The sequence below is a fragment of the Triturus cristatus genome, chromosome 12 (assembly GCF_964204655.1).
Source record: "Triturus cristatus chromosome 12, aTriCri1.1, whole genome shotgun sequence".
NCBI classification, from domain to species: Eukaryota; Metazoa; Chordata; class Amphibia; order Caudata; family Salamandridae; genus Triturus; species Triturus cristatus.
The window spans coordinates 54,831,097-54,847,806 of record NC_140595.1 but is presented as its reverse complement, the minus strand read 5'-3'; the positions used below and the strand labels follow the sequence as shown (position 1 = coordinate 54,847,806).

The 16,710-nt window shown below is 45.5% G+C and overlaps 1 long non-coding RNA gene across 1 annotated transcript; it reads left to right on the top strand.

Annotated features, from left to right (window-relative positions):
- The first annotated feature begins 5,224 nt into the window (after nucleotides 1–5,224).
- On the top strand, nucleotides 5,225–14,531 carry LOC146772453 (uncharacterized). The gene is made up of 6 exons (XR_014972067.1): nucleotides 5,225–5,307; nucleotides 5,477–5,545; nucleotides 6,861–6,914; nucleotides 7,146–12,376; nucleotides 13,354–13,436; nucleotides 14,427–14,531. It is a non-coding gene; the product is annotated as an uncharacterized LOC146772453 (long non-coding RNA).
- Nucleotides 14,532–16,710: the final 2,179 nt, after the last annotated feature.

Genomic DNA, 16,710 nt, shown 5'->3' with positions numbered 1-16,710 from the left:
TGTAGCGTATAGGAGTCATGTAGAGTGCAGCATTATAGGATGCAGTGGCATGGATTAGAGTGGTGTCTCAAGAGTGTAGTAGCGTAGAATGGGGTACATTGGAGTATAGTGGTTTGGAGTGGCGTAGAGTTCAATGGCAGAAAGTGCAGTGTTAGAGTGGTGTAGACTTTAGTGGTGTGACTATAGTGCAGTGGTTTTGAGTAGATTGAGTAGCATGGAGTGGAGAAGAGTAACAATGTGAAGCACAGTGGCATAGCGGACAACGTAGATTAGAGTGGCGCACAGTGGATTGGTGTAGAGTGGAGTGTATGAGCGTGGCGTGCAGATTATGGAGGAGTGGCCTAGACAAGAATGATGTAGAGTGCATTGGCGTGGAGTGGTGCTGAGTAGAGTGGAGAATGCATGGCGTGGAAGCACACCTTCATTAGAGAACACGCATTTTCAGTTGAAATGACCATTACATTTGCACAGACGTACAGTTTTACAAATGCAACTATAGAGTGCACTAACGATAATGTGTGGAAATTGCATCACCTAGTGTATTGAATTGATCATATTAAAGTATTTATATCCAACAGACTTCAGAATTAACAAAAAATGTGCTTTGCTAATTCTGACATATTTGCACAGTACATTTAAATGTTGGGTTCTAGACAAAAACTCTTTCCTACCCGCTGTATCCAGCAAGATTGCCAAATTGTATGCCATAGAGGTGAAAGGGGGCATGTGCTGCCTAAGGGAACAGACAAAATCCTTTAAATTCAAGAAATTCATTGGAAATCCTACAATAACCACGTAAAATTTTAATGGAATAAAATGGGTACTTCCAACGAGGTGGTTCTTCTTGCAACAGGTATAGAAATAGTTTTTGGCTTTAATGCACATTAGAGAAAATGGATGTTATTAGTCAAAGAAGAGTGCTACTGTTTTTGAATTCTTTAACCCGAACACATAGTTAAAACACCCAAGGATAACCTAAATAATGTAAAAGGATAACAATTTTTTTTTAATTATTATTAAAGTCGGAAAAAGAAGCCCTGCTAGCTCTTGCACTGAGGTAGACTTCTTTTTAGGCAAATGTGAACTGGTAAGATGCCATCCTTTAAAGTGCAATAGAGCCAATGGCTGAAGAGTTTACTGTAACAGGAGAAAGCAGAATATGAATGACTGCAGAACAGACCGAAGGAAGAAGAGGACTTATTTTAAAAATGAAATTTGCAATGAAGCTATAGCGCTGTCTAGGCCAGACCTAAAAGCGGGGTTTCACTCTGGCAGCTGGGGTCAAGGACTTTGATGCTCATTACTGGGACAAACTGTGACTTGATTTTCAGAGGATTCTAAAAACTTTCCTGGAGTGCATAGCTGATCGACAAATAGAGGAAGATATGCAGCTGGCCTAACAGACTTTAAACCAGTGACTGGATAGAACAGATGGGTTCTCAGAGCTGTTCCTGAAAGCTCTGCAGTGAACAATCTTAAGCATGATTGGAAGATTTTTCTAAATCTACGGGGTGATAGAAGAGAAGGCCCTGCCGCTTAATACAGCTCGATTGAAACGAGGCACGGCAAGCAAAAGAAAGGAGGCACAGCTTAACAAGCATTGGCAAAGCCAATAGGTCTAGCTTAATGCAAGAGCAATTGGCTTTGCCAAAGTGTTTTAGTCATGTTGTACACCAACGTGGCTGCTGTTCAGCGCGGCTAAAATGTATTGGTGTAGTGGAGAGTGGTGTTGTGTCTTGTAGAATGGAATGGCAAAGAGTGGAGTGGCATAGAGTGTTGTGTATTGGAGTCGTGCAAAGTAGACTAGTGTAGGGTGTATTGGCGTAGAATGCAGTGGCATAGACTTCAGTAGTGTAGAGTGGTGTACAGTAGAGTAAAGTGGTGTGCAGTGGTTTTGAGAACAGTGAAGAGGCATGGTGGAGTGGTGCTGGGTAGAGTAGAGTGGCTTAGAGTGGAAAGTAGATTAGAGTGTTGAACAGTGTATCGTCAGAGTGCAGGGGTGTAACGTGGAATGGTATAGACTAAAGTGCATTGGCATAGAGTGCAGTGGCGTCATGCAGAGCATAGAGGAGTGGCCTAGACTAGAATGAAATAGAGTGCATTGGTGAAGAGTGCAGTGGTGTGGCGTGGAGCGGAGCCATTAGAGAGAACGCATTGTCAATTGAAAGGACCACTACATTTGCACAGACAGTTTTACTAATAAAACTATACAGCGCACAAATTATAATGTATGGAAATTGCATCACCTAGTGTGTGGATTTGATCATATTAAAGTATTTATTTCCCTCAATGCTGCTGCCCGTTTCCTATTGAAAATTCCTAGACATGAATAGACTACAGGAGCATTCAGGAACCTACTCTGGTTGCCAGTTAGACAACGATGTAGGTTTAAGGCTCTCTGCCTGGCCTATAAATCATTGCATGGACTGGAGCCCGCCCACTTTAAGGAGAAACTCAAATCGTACATCCCAGCGAGGATGCTTCGCTCAGGCTCTGCCATGAACCTGACTGTCCCCTTATTTAGGAGGACCAACTGGGGTGGGAAGAGCTTTTTCAGGGCTACAGCTGTGCTCTGGAACAGCCTACCACTGATATTAAAACCTGCTCCCTCTTTACTTAGTTTCAGAAAGCCTTACAGACCTGGCTTTTCACGCAGGATTAGAAGGCATCTGGTCATCGGCCTGACTCGCCGCTGAAATCTGCTATAGCTATCCTCGTTTTCTATAGCGCCAAGACTCCCATGGGCATAAGTTGCGCTTTGTAAATTATATTTATTCATCACATTTCAGAACTACAAAATTGCTTTGCTAATTCTGAAATATTTGCACAGTTTATTTAAATGTTATGTTCTAGACAAGAACCCTTTCCTACCCCAATATCCAGCAAGATTGTCAAATAAATCCTCTCACTTTGAAGTCAGAGGAAAAAAAGTAAACCCCAAGCTCTCTCGGAAGACAGATGCAAAAGAAACAATTGATGGACGGAATGCTGGACAATGCAAACATTAAGTCACAAGGATCTGGGTTTAATCCATCATTCTTTTGCTCACCACCCCACCCCAGTTTGGACCCAGCCATATGCAAATCAGTCTTGGCCCTGTTCCTTATGGGAACAGTCCAGCCCGAACTGCCTAGCCAGGTCCTCCCTGGACCGGAAACAAGTATCCTGGGACCGGTTTCAGGGCATCACCCTGTATCAGCCAGGCTAGCTTGAATCCAGTGGTGTAGTGAGCATGGGACCTGACACTCGCCCTCTGTCTTTGAATGCACAGTAAATGTGACAAGATAAGAACAAGCCTAATTACAGAAAATGAGCAACAACAAGGAGAGGTAGTGTGAAAAGGCTTTGCTCCTTGGGAGGGACGAACTGAATCTGGACAGCCTAAGGCAAATAAAGCCAGAAAATGTGAGTTACAAACCACAAAGCCAATGTTGAGCATTGGGCGGAATGCATTTCCAGGTAAGCTTTCTGAATCCCCCCAGATGTGTTTAGCAAACTGTCTGGTAGACTTTGACCCAAAGGGGGTATTATGAGGCCAGTGCAGTGAACAAGGACAGGAGGGGGAGACAAGGGTGTGAGGGAGGTGACAACACAATCAGTGACAGGGGAGAGCAACAGGAACAACGGAGGGATTGCGTTTGAGGCGGGGGGGGGACACAGTACGACAGACTGTCCTTCCTTTGTGGATGGAACACGGAAGAAGTAGAAGTACACAAGGGAGACTGCTGAAAAAGACACACACTACTAAAGTGCTCAAACACAAAAAAAAAGTAGAGCCTAAAAAAATGAGCAGTGGAAGGACATAAGTAATGCTCCCATGCTAAAGGGGAGGAGCAAACACAAGAAGAGGAAGGACTGCAGTGGGGTCGGCAGCATACAGCTGACTGTTTCAGTACTGGAGCAACAGAGGGTAATGCACACTAGCTTTGAGGTGCATGGATAGTAGTAGTGGTGGTGAAGGATGTGGGTGCTCCAGCACTGCACTGGAACAGCTGATGGGTCAGGGATACTGTGTCAGGACCGGGGAAGTTTAGTATAATTGTGTGTGTGAGACCAGAAGTGAATATTGACAGGGTGCGAGGTACTGCAGAACAATGTTTCAGTGCACTAGCAGATCAGCGGAGGAGTCACAGTACTGGAATTAGGGGTGCCCTAGGACCAGTGCTGAAAATGAAATGTAGAAATTCAGGTACTCACTACCCAAAAGACCTGCTGATACCAAGGAGTGCCTGTACTCTCCCATTACAAGTAATGCACCAGTGCTGGTACTCTCGCATTACAAATAATGCCCAGTGCTGGTACTTTCCCTTTCACATTAAGTGTAGGTCCTCAGTACCTACTTACCTACCTACTTACCCATTTCACGCACTGTCTGGGACATGACCTAGCCACAAAGTGTTGCCCCATACCTGCTTTGCAATGGGACTCCATCACCGAGAACGCATTTTTGGAAGTGTGTGCATTGTGTCAACCTTAACACTTGTTTTGGAAAGTGAACACATCTGGTCTGGGGATTGGAGTACCCATTTCAAAAGAAAACCCCGATCCAGTAACAAATATTTCTAAATCTGAATTCTCCTTCAGTGTCAGCCACACATGAATGCACGCCTAGCTTTCTTTTATAAAGCTTGTCTAACTCTACATATTATTTGCTGCGCAATGCAGGTGTGCCAAGACTACAACTCCCAGAAGGCATTAGATTGTTAAAGAAAAGTCCACACAGAGATAGAGCATGAGCTGGTGAAATATGGCCGGTGACAACTCTAACCCGTTTCTCCACTTTTCTTTATTCTCACCCCAACCCCAGAGCTATTTCCCTACAGCCACTGTCAATAAACTGTGCAGGAGACACGCCCCCTTTTTATTTTAATTTTAATGAACGAGGAGTTAAAGGCCAATAGGGGCAAGGCGAGGCAACTCCGACCAGAAAGAATTCCACTTCCGCGGCCGTTCCCTGCTCACCCTCAGGTACCCAAAAGCCTCCGGGAGATAAAGACACAACTGACGATTTCACCCAAATAGCACGTGGCCAATCACAGTCGCCGCTCTCACTCAGGAGCCAATCAATGACACCTGAATTGTGCACCTGGCTCCATCCCTCGAGCTCCGCCTGCCTCCTCCTCGCTCCCGCCAAGATCTCAGGGAAGCCTTGGATTGGCCATGAGACTGTCACGTGACTACGATAGGAGTGGCTTCTTATCGGCGAGCCTCTCATTTGTCCAAAGGTGGCCACGTGAATAAAAGCCTCACCTGCACTTTTGATTTAAAAATGGTCTGAGGGGTTTGTGCTGCTCAATTTTGTTTCTGGTAAGTTGGTTGTAGGCGTTTATGTTGTTTTTTTAAGATTTAGAAGTTGCATTTCTGTCGTAAGTACAATTTATCTGTTTGTGGTTTTTGGCAATATTATCCAGTTTGTTACTTAGCGAACGTTCTCGGGTGATTTTAGTGTCTGTAACTTACCTGTTTTGTAATTAAGGGCTTCCATGTTCATCTACTATCGAACAAGAGCGCGGAATAAGGCTGGAGATGGAACGGCTTTTCTGAGGTGGGTGGGCGAGCTTTGTGGTATATATTTTATATACTTTGAATATTAATCTATTTCGTAGTTTTGTTGTGTAACTTCCAATAATGGGGTTTGAGTATGTTTAATATCGGGTAATGTTTGCTCTTGAGAGACTGTCGTAATTGATATGAATGAAATATTAGAATATTTTTTGTTTCGAGTGAACGCAAATTTGTTCTCTACAACACGTTTAAATTGATTAGTTTTTATGCATTTAAAACCTGATCGTCTTGAGGTTAAATGCTTGTATCTTTTCAAGTTTTTGTATTGTTTATTTTCAATGTTGCAAAATGCTTTTGTCCACCTTATCCAAAAAGCGGTATTTATTTTGGTGTCGTTATTCTTAGATGAATTATTAAGGGAAATTTTTGTGGGGTTTTAAAAAAAACAATTTTTTTTTATTAATACACAAATGTTTTCTCGGAGTTGTAGTTCAATTTAAGAAACTGGAATAACTCCCATGGGGGGGAAAAAAAACTGCAATCTGGTAGGAAAGCGCTGGTCGGGGGGTAATGGAGTTTTCTAAACACTATATCAAGTAAGCACTTTAGTTGGTTAAATTGGTTCTAATTTACAGTTTCACTGTAGTGTTGACTCTCGCAAGGTGAAGAGTGAATCTCGTCCGTAATCTGAAATGCAAAGGATGGAAACAAAAGTTGCCTTCTTGCAGTTGGTAATGCATATTGGTGTTAAAGGTAAAAAGAGGGAACGGGTTTATAAAATTTGGGCTTTAAGATTGGAGGGATTTTGTGCTGGCTGTTTTTATTGAAGTCAGTTTCATGATTATATTCAGTAATGCCGTGTGTAGGGTTTGATTTGTTCCCCAGGTGATTCTCTAAGTCCCCAAGTCTGGCTCGAAGGAAAAAGGCACCAATGTTGGTTCCTTGGCTGCAGCTCTAGTGGTGGTGGCTTCTGCAAGGCCATTTATCAAAGGAGACAGAATTGCTTGGAGCACTGTGAGTTCACTTGATGTGTTTCCGATTGTGTGAGGCTCTTAAAGGGCGTGGCCCACATATGAATTTGGAAAGATTGTGCCCCAGAACATAAAAAAGCAAACGCCAACAGCTGCCAAACTGTCTGATGTGTATGTGGGTAGAGGCAAGTTCAGTGCGATACTTCAGGTACGTTTTAGGGGCTGTTAGTAAAAATATTCCTTGTTTCGGGGTTCTGTTCCTGCTTTGGGTACATTTGCCTCTGAGAGGGTGGTTTTGGGCTTCAGTGGGAGTGTTCATGAGGTTTCATGCTTTTCCTTTTAAGATGGAGAGCCTTGTAATATCCATGTTCTCTTTTCATGCAGGCCTGTAGCTGGTTCATCACCTCCTGCAGCTTTTCAGAACTTCTCATTAGATCGGTGAGTACATTTGACTTTTAGCGGGATGGTATTTTGCCCACTATCCTTTGTGATCCGCTGTAAGATGGTCTTCAGTGTGGTGGGCCAGTTGCATGTTTTCAGACCCAACCAGAAGTGAAATTCCGGTCTACTTGCTTGTGCACTTGCTTTCCCCAAGTTGAATGGTCCGCTTTTAAGGGCTGCTGTTTTGGCTTGAGTTTTCTTTAACTTTTTGTTCTTCTCTAATTTTAGGTTGTTGCAGAGATGCAGTGAACGAGATGGTAGACGGTGGTATAGTTTTGCATTGGCAATTCCAAGCCTTTCAGTTTCTTTGGCTGCCAGTCCTGGCCATGGAGTACTTCGCTGGTTCTCTAGCGGGTCTTGCCTGTGGATATGAGTCTGAGTAACCTCTCCTCAGCAACTGCTGAATAATCGGCTAACTTTCTCCTCTTTACGATCGGATTCTGTTGGTTTCCCTGTAGTTTGTGTGCATTACATAAACGCAGATGGAGAGGACACATGCAGAGTGAATCTACTACAGCAACTGTGCACACCCAGGGAGGCAAGGGGAGTTGGAAGCCTTAAAACTGCGTAACTTTGCCTTGACACTAGTGCACTTTCTCACAGTAGTGTGAGATAACAAACTCTCCAGAAAAGGCCTTTCTGTCGTCATCTCATCTGGACTTGAATGGCCTCAGTCGAGTAACCTGGGCACAGCTGGCTTTTCTAGTGTTTCCTTAAACCTTCTGCACCCCACCCCCCCCTTTCATAGATAAACCTGGCCATCTGCGAACTTGCATAATGGATTATGGGTGCTTAAGGGGCAAATCTTACCCTGCAATCGCAAACATTTGTATTCCACAAACTACAAAGCTGTTTAGGCCAAAAACCCAGACCACTTTCATGTCTACGTTTCTCGAGGCTGGAGAATCAGATTCTTGAATGAGCAGACCAGGGAATGGAAATGCATTGTACTTCCAGGCTTAGGGATGAACTTGCCCACATACAATGAAGGAATTAGTTCAACTTACCTTTCATCGTGCTCCTGCTTTCACCAGAGAATCTGATACCAACCATGTACCACCCATGTGAGCAAACCAACCCCCATCTCAAAAACACTTCTCACTGCCCCTAAGATGTGTTGCAGTTCATAGTAAGGATTCTACCATCTTCTAATTCTTAAGCTGCTGTACGGCCTAACTCCACCCATTTTAACGTTGGTGATAGGCAGTGCCAAGTGTTGGGTGGGTGGGACATATGGAAGGTAAACGGAGGCTTTCCTATTTGGGGAAGAACACCTCTTTTTAGAATCCTTCTTGGAGGCTCCGGATTCTCCCCCTGTTCCAGTACCCAAAACTAGGAATTTTGGTGTCATTTTTGCTTCTGATCGATTATTCACAGATCGGATTAATAAATTGACCTTGTGCTCTTGCTGAACTTTGAGAGGTTCTACCTTTTGATTGGCAGCTATCTGTTGCCATTGCGTTGCTGTTATCCAGATTGGATTACTGCAATTGCCTTTATTTGGGTATAAAATGACGCTCTTTGAACAAGCTTCAGACTGAAGAACGCAGTTGGTCACTTTCTTAATAAAATATCAAAGTTCAAATCTGTTTCTGGTGCCTTATCGGAGCTTCACTGCTTCCATTTGAAAAGGGTGGCCTTTAAGGCTCTGTTTGGCGCATAAAGCAGTTTATGGCTCTGTATCAGAGTAGCTGAAAAATACATTTGTGTGGTACACTCCTAATACCGTTGCGATCTGCACTTTCAAAAAGTCTTCCAAAAAATCAAGAGCGTCTCTTTGGGTGGCAGAAACTTTGCTCACTTTTCAACTTTGGAATGGACTCTCACCACCTTAAATGTCCGTCCTTATGACAAGCTTTCACCAACCTCTGAAATCCTAAATGTCCTCTCCTTTTAGTCTTTATTTTCTGTCTTCAGGTCAGTAAATTGGTAAATGTTGGCGCCAAGACGCCCAATGGCATTTGTGCGCTTTATAAATCAAATGTGGTTGCTCTGTCTGCATTAGTTGGAAATGGCAGTTGCCTTGGCTCCCTGTGAGTGACCATATATGGAGCTTCGACATGTCAAGTGAACGGCTTATATGTGCAGTGTTTATTAATGTTTGCTGTCTTGTAACATGGTGGCTGCAATACTTGCATGTGCCAATTAAAGGTGCATGGTCCCTGTAGGAAGTTGGCTTTGTATATACTATACCAAAGTACATTATCATGTGCACAGTCCAGTGGATCCCCCAAAGACTTACTGACGTAAAAGTAGATAATACCGTTACTCTATTTGTGGCAGTGTGGGTGAGCTGTAAGCCTTTATCAGAGGGTAGTGTTAAGCATTTATTGTTCACACTCTGGCAAGAAATGATAGTACACACTGAACTCGGATCAATTGTGTTAAAAACAAAAAACTACTTTTGTGGCTTTTTATTTTAGAACCAAGCAGGACTTGGTACAGGTAAGTAAAGTGGTATTTTTTTTAAAGCCGGTTGAACAATGTAAGCAAGCTGAATGACAATGACTGTTACAGGTTTGTAAACTGAGTACAGTTGAAATTACTTTTGGATTTCTTTGTAGGTTACTTTTTCTCCTCTGTATGATATGCCTAGTTATCACACTGGGATATTATTTCAATAAAAGGTAAAACTGTTTTACAATAAAACGGTTACTTATGTTTGCCTAGAAACACCAACCCCCCCCCCCCCCTCCCCAGGGTCCAGGATGCACCCAAAAAGCACCATCAACGGCACTAGGGCAGCTGGGTGCAGAGTCCTGAGGCCCAGTGTTATCCAATGGGGGATAGTGGGCCTCCGCTTGGTGGCTGCTCACGGGCACGCCACTTGGATGTGGGAGCAAAGCTCCTAGGGTTTAGCTTGGGCTAAAGGGGTATAAAGTTTGCACACAAGGTGCACCCACAGCGGCACAGGGTCAGCCGCGTGCTAATTTGGAGTTGGGTGCTCTGTCGGTTTTAATGTGGATTCTTCAATCAAAACAGACTGCAGGCAGGGGGCCTCCTGGAGGTGACCACTGATTGGAGAGGTAAGTTATGATGATGGGTGTTGCCTGAACAATCTGTTGGGCCACCCAAGGCAGTGGGGCGTCCGGTGCAGGGGTGTCTGGTTTCCTTACCAGGTCCCGTGGGGGGGACCCTCCAGATGGAGGCTGCAGGTGTCTGCTTGAGGCAGGTCAGGGGTCACTGGATCCCAGGTTGGGTTTGCTAGGGAGACCACCTCTTGGTGTTGGGCCTCTCCAACTCTGGCTGTAGGCGTCAGGTGCAGACTCGTGAATCCGGCTGGAACCAGAGTCTGTTGGTAAACAAATCTGGTGCTCACAGGAGACAGACTTGGTAGGGAAGGCAGGAGAGGTCCTCTGGGGGGCAGCTGGACACGCCAGGATTTTGCTGGAGTAGGTCGAGGCCTGGACAGGTGGGTAGGGCTAGGGCCAGGGCCAAGTCAGTTGGTGTCCTTCTTTCAGCACAGCTCTTCAGTCCTTCTGTTTTTTCTGAGGCAAGGGCCAGGGTTGCCCTTAATTACTAAACTTGGGGGCTTTTCAGGTAGGTACAGGTTGAGACCAATGGGTACTTTCCTTGGGGTGGGTACACCCCCTATTATGCCACCCTCCAGTGGGAGGGTATCTGCCTCACTCTGGTTGGCTGGGTCCTCCATCTTAAAGATGGTGGGGACTGAGTTGTGCCTCTCCTCCCCAACCTGGGCGGTGGAGTTGGCACAGGTGGTCGCACCTCTCCTTACTCACTTGGTTTTCCCGCTGATTCTCCCGCCCAAAGTGGAGCTCAGAACAAGTGGGGGGTCAGTTGCTGGAAGCAGCAAAGGCCTCTAAGCTCTCAAAGGTGGCAAGCCTTTGAAGTTTCCCCTTTGTGGACCCTGCCCATCCTGGGGGAGGAGACTTGGCACCGTGTCCTAGCATGTGCATTGATTCAGAACCCCAAGAGCAGCAGGCTCTCGGCCCTGGGGTCCAGGAACATGTCTGGGGTTGGCAGCTGGCGAGCAGCCACTCAGCCAGGACACTAGTGTTAGGTCTTTTTTGGGGGGGTGATCTCTAAGATACCCCCTGAGTGCTTTTGGCATTAAATCCCACACTGGCATCAGTGTGGGTTTAATGTGCTGAGAAGTTTGGTACCAAACTTCCCAGAATTCAGTAAAGCCATTATGGTGCTGTGGAGTTCATAATGACAACCTCCCAGACCATATACTCTTTATGGCTTTACTACACTTATGTCTAAAAATGGACTTTGACAATGTAGGGGTACAGGGCTCATGCACCTGTACCCTCACCAGTGTCGTGCACTCAGCTGGAGGGATGTCTTACCTATACCATGGCAGTGGATTGTAGGCATGGCAGGGATGTGTTATGACTCTTCACTTTTCTCTGCACCAAGACACGCAGCCTGCAATGGCAGTGTGTGGGTGTTATGGTAAAGGGATATTAAGGGCGGCACAAGTTCTGCAGCCCTTAGAGGTCTTCTCTGGTCCCAAGTCCCTTGGTACTTATGATACCTTGTACTTACATGTGGCCAGAGGTGCCTATTTGGAGGTACCAAAGTACAGTTTTAGGGAAGAACATGGGCCCGGCGTACCAGGAACTCAGGGTGCACTTAGTCAAAGAGCATCAACTTCAGGCAAAAGGTGGGTGGCAACCATGCAAAAAGGGGCACTTTCCTCCAGTCCCGCATTTAAGCTGCTAGTCTCCCATGAGAGATGGCGATTGGAGGCCTATTCTGTGTCAGTCTTTAGATGCAAAATGTTTGGCTGTTGAGTACCACTAAGATGGATATCTGTGATACCCACTGAGTACTAACGGGCTTCACATTTTGCTGTTTTACAGCAATTATCCAGCCTCTTGTGTCTCTTTCCTATCCTCTGTATCCCTACTTTTTTCTACTTTCTTATTTCTTACTTTTATTTCTATTATGTGATGACTAAATTAAAAAAAGGCTTATTTAAGCCTGACCTCAGCACTGCAGCCGGGGCCCCATGTGGGCCCCCGTTTTTTTTTGGGGGTGTCCCACTGGGTGAACCGGCTGCAGTGCTGACGTCAACTGAGAGCTGACAGAGATCGGGCCCGGTCTGTCACCTCTCTCGAGATAGCCTGAATTCTGGCACCCAAGGGCCGCACAGAACGCCTCTATTCGGGCATCTCGCAGTGAAATCTACTCCAGTCACTGGAGGAGAAACCCCTCTGGCCGAGCAAGAGCTTCTACCTTTGACACTGGAAGGCCTTATTGCTGGTATTGTATGCCCAAATATTGAAGTCTCTTTCCTACCTGAAGATATTTGCTTCTCTACTTGAGCTTTGTACTAATTTGTGCTTGCTTTCTGTTACAGATTTCCAGCAGCGTCCGTGCTGCAAAAGTTCCTGAAGCACACAGGGGAGTGGTGTGGAACAGTGGACCTTGCAGCAAACCAATAGAACTGTTTTTCAGGATTAAAACTCAGTCTACACCTCATGCATTTGGTAAAAATATGTTTTATGGATTTGGTTCGATGAAATAGGAATGCATTCACCCTGCAAAATTTCATTCAGCAGTAATAGTATTTTCCACAAACATAAGTTGGTTTGTAGTGTGTATAGTAGCAGTGTAAAAGTAAAATGTGCTTGTGTTCTTCAATGCCTGAGGTTTAAGTAAAGCAGTGAGTGGAGTTGGGAAGGTGTAGATTGGAGGCTGCAGTATAGGACTGGAGGGATTTTACAAATGTGTCCTTGTGAGCGCCTCCTCAGATAGAGTTTATTAATCTTGGTCTCACCTTAATATGGTGGATCTAGCACATGTACGTTGCTACTAATGGTGCCTGGTGCTTCCTTCCTCCAGCTAGTGTACGTGAGGGGATAGCTGCTGAGGTCTGTTTGCATCGCTTTTTGGATACAAACTTTTTTGGATGCTGAGTACTATTAAAACCCATGAGAAATATCCTCAATTGTGTAAACCTTCCTTTACATGGTAACGGACAACCCTTAATCCAGTCTTCTCTTGTCATTTATGTTTCACCTTTTAGATTCTGCTTACTTGCCCCCCCCAGCCTCTTATAATGACTTGATTAAAAAAATACTTTGAGCCTGACTTTGGCACTACAGCTGAGGCTCCACGTGGCCACCGGTTTTTATTGGGATACTTCTAGGGATGAACTGACTACTTGTGTTGACTGAGAAATGGCTGTGATTGGTCTGATCTGAGTTCTGGCTTCTGAGAGTACCTCAGAGTGCCTTTGAGGGACTGCAGAGTGAAATGTACTCCCTATAACCAGAAGTGACCCCCTTGGAGTGGGGCAAGAGCTGGAGCCTTCAGGACTGAAGAGACTTTGGCTCTTGTTGTTGGTACATTATCGATCACTCTTAGTGGATTTTTCTGTCCAGTTTTGTACCAACTCTGATTGCAAACTGAACCTAGTACATAGCTGTTTCTGATTCTAATGTGTTGCTATTTTCCACCACAGCCTTGGAGCATCCTCAAGCAGCTGACCTGGTGTTGCTCAGTTGTCCACTAAGACTGTATCTGACTTTGCCTGCACTTTGGAAGGTAAGTTATGAACATGTAACCTAACATGCACTGTACCAAAGTATGTTATGCATGAGATTAAGTTTCCTCTAGTAGTTTGGATCACTGCCTTAACTGAGGTGGTGGTAGAATGGCACACAAGGCAATATTACTGTGAGGATGGGAGTGGACTTGGAGAATAGAAAGTGTATGAGGAGGTAAGTAGTTTACTGTGCCATGGGAATACATTTGAGAAATAACAGATGTGCTGCACCAGGTTTGTGACCAGCAGATCCTACTGGTTTGCAATAGAGTGTGGTTTGGAAGGTAAATCTGGAAGGGCTTAATGGTCCAGGCTATGAAGCTGTCCAAGACTGTGGGAGAACGCTCACCTTGTGAGATCTTACCCAGGAGGGATGGGGATACTTCAAGTTTTGTCAGTCTCATTTGCTTTGCATCACTTGGCTAAAGCTTTAACTGAGGCTGCAGGAAAATGAGGAAACTCTTAATACGTGAAGATCAAAGGGTGCCTAGAAAGCTTCCCACGTCATATTTTTAGAGGAGGAAATGGGAATTTTAAATATTCTCATGACGAGAAATATGTTCCATAGCAGACTCCCAGGGATCTAAAATGGCATATGTCTGCATGAAGGGTTGTAGGTTTCAGGAGTATGATGCAGCTCCCAGATGCTAAAATCTGTAAAGGATGGCCTAGCAATAAGTTTCAAGGAGTGATGATTACCAATGGGGTTTATGTATGCATGGATTCTTCTCAATTTTAAAACGTCTCACAAGGCAGTGACCTGTGCATACACGTTTTTTCCTTTCTACTTCCCTTTAATATACTGGTGTTCTTGTTGGGGCCTTCTCTCCCCGATAGGTTGTGGTAGGAATCTTACCCGTTTGGTTTACAGCAGAGCGGGGGGAGTAAACTTGTAAAGAATCTGTTAGTCTTAGTTTATTGTGGGTGCTTCAACATCTCTGGTGGCCGTAGCTGTCCTGACTCACATTCTTCATCTTGTTTTCTTGTAGGTGACTCTCCTCCCACAGGAAGCTTCTTGGAGGAAATCTTTGGTGGCCAGACCTGGTCTCATTTCACAGCTTCACGTTATTGTAAAATAAAGGGTTTAAACTGAATTATTGTCTGTGCTAATTTTGAGAATGGGTAAGAGTGCTCAAGGTTTCCTCAGGGGCTCTCCTGGCAGGGGGGGGGGGGGGGGTGGAGGGGGTGCTCTGGATGTCTGCAATTGCATTCCGTGTACAGATTAAGGGTATTCACTAGCTGCACCTGCCATAGCAAGGCTACCCTGGCCGCATCCTCAGCAGCACTTTGGAACCTTACTAAGGCTGCCAGGAAGGGGCTTTTATTTAGGGTTTCTATGCCACACCTCCTGGTGACAATGGGTGGAATGAGGGCTCTGGGGCTTAGTCTTCTGCACTGAACCCAGCTTTCTGGACTACTCTGGCCTCAGTTCCTTTAACACTTGGCCTGGCAGTATTTCATAAGGCACGTTGGAGCTCTGACCTTGGTTAAACGGACCAAGTGCTCCAGGTGATGGGTGATGCTACCACAACATGGCACAAGCTCCTGTCCAGCAGTGCCACTGGTTGGGGCCATTGTGGACCCTTTACAAATCATGACTTCATTCGCCTCAGTACTTGCAGATGCTTAGTAGGAGCAACCGTTAACCATGCCTTTTGTTGTTCCTCCTTTGAGTGTAGAATTCCAATTCATGTATATAGACCAGGCTAGGACTATAGTCCTTCCTATGAACATGGGTGATACAATGGCTACTTGACCTAATTCCTGGGGAATATACTCCAAATGTTTTCTGGGAATGCCGGACTCTAGTATGTTCAGTCTGGCATTTGGCAGCCTGGACAGATGAATGGGGAACTGTGCTCTGCTGTTTAGAGGGTAAATTGGATCACTGTTTAACATGGGTACTGAAATGACAATGATTAAGGAGCAAACTCCTATTTGGAGTTAACTGGTGGGCAGATCCAATGGGAGGCTGTGTTGTCAGTGACAGCTGTACACCTCCCCCCCCCCCCCCCCCCCTTTCAAGGAAGGGAGGAAACGCAATATGCAGCATGGATGCTTCATTGGCCCAATAAAGATTCAGTGGGTAAAGCAGAGCAATTTATAGTATCAAGTAAGTTCTTTTCTAGTAGCAATTTTACAAGTAAAATGCTCACTTAAATGTGACGGTACATGGAAATGCTTTCCTATGGGTAGAAAGGCATACTGCATACAGTTACTTGCAATAGATTTCTGGCGGGTCCCCTTCAGGACTTGAGGTGGTAGGGGCCAAGGTGCAAGAACCACCAGCAGCTAGTCTTTACCTGCCCTGGAGCATCCAGGTGCAGAGGTGCTGTTCGGGTTGGTAGCTTGGCGCGCTACACCAAAGAAGGGGGGGGGGGGGGTGCAATTAAAACAGGCTGCATTGGGGGACTTGGGGACAAGTCCAGGAGCTCCCAATGGGAGCTTGGTTTGTAAGGGCGAAGCATAGTCTGCTCTCGGAAACCTGGGCTGGGACGCTCTGGTGCAGAATGGTTAGGTCAGCTGAGTTTGTGCGTCACTGGCACTCAGTTGTCTGTGTTGCTGGTTGAGGGGACAAAAACAGGACAACTGGGCCACTCTTGAAGTGGGTCTCTGCAGTGCTGACGTCCCTCAACAGCTGCTTGGTTTTGGTGGTGTTGGAGTCTAATTTGGACTCCAACAGACTTTGACTGCTGCAGTGGGTCCTGTACCCTGGGTATTAGTGCTGTGTGGCTCTTGTTGGTTCTGGTGTCTTCTCCCTTAGTGGGGAGACTGGCCTGACTTTCTGGAGCATGGGGACCTCTTCCTGGATGGCTGCTTCGTTGGTGGAATTGGGGTGGCAGCAGAATGGTAGACCAGCCATTGATGTTTGAGGCCTACAAGCTACAGGGAAGTAGCTTTATTGCTCCAAGGGAAACTCCTGGCAATTTGCAAAGTTGTTGGCAGATGCACAGCAGCAGTTTGAGTCAGTTTATCATGATTGTTGGGGCAGGTAGGCAGGGTTTGGTGCCAAAAAGTCCACAGCTGGTCCTCCGTTCTCGCTTCTTCACTTTGTCCACCAAATGTGAGTTCCTGCTTTCAGGGGTGCCACCTAAATACTCAATTTAGGGGCATTAAGAGGAGTGTAACGTAGTAGTTAATTGGCTACCTAGCTTGGGGGTGCCGTCGCCCCTAATAGGACAACTTCCTGTGGGGAGTGGGCATAACCCTGACCCAGTGCATCTAATTTCACCAAAATCCAAGATGGTGGAATTCTACTTTTCGTGGTCACTT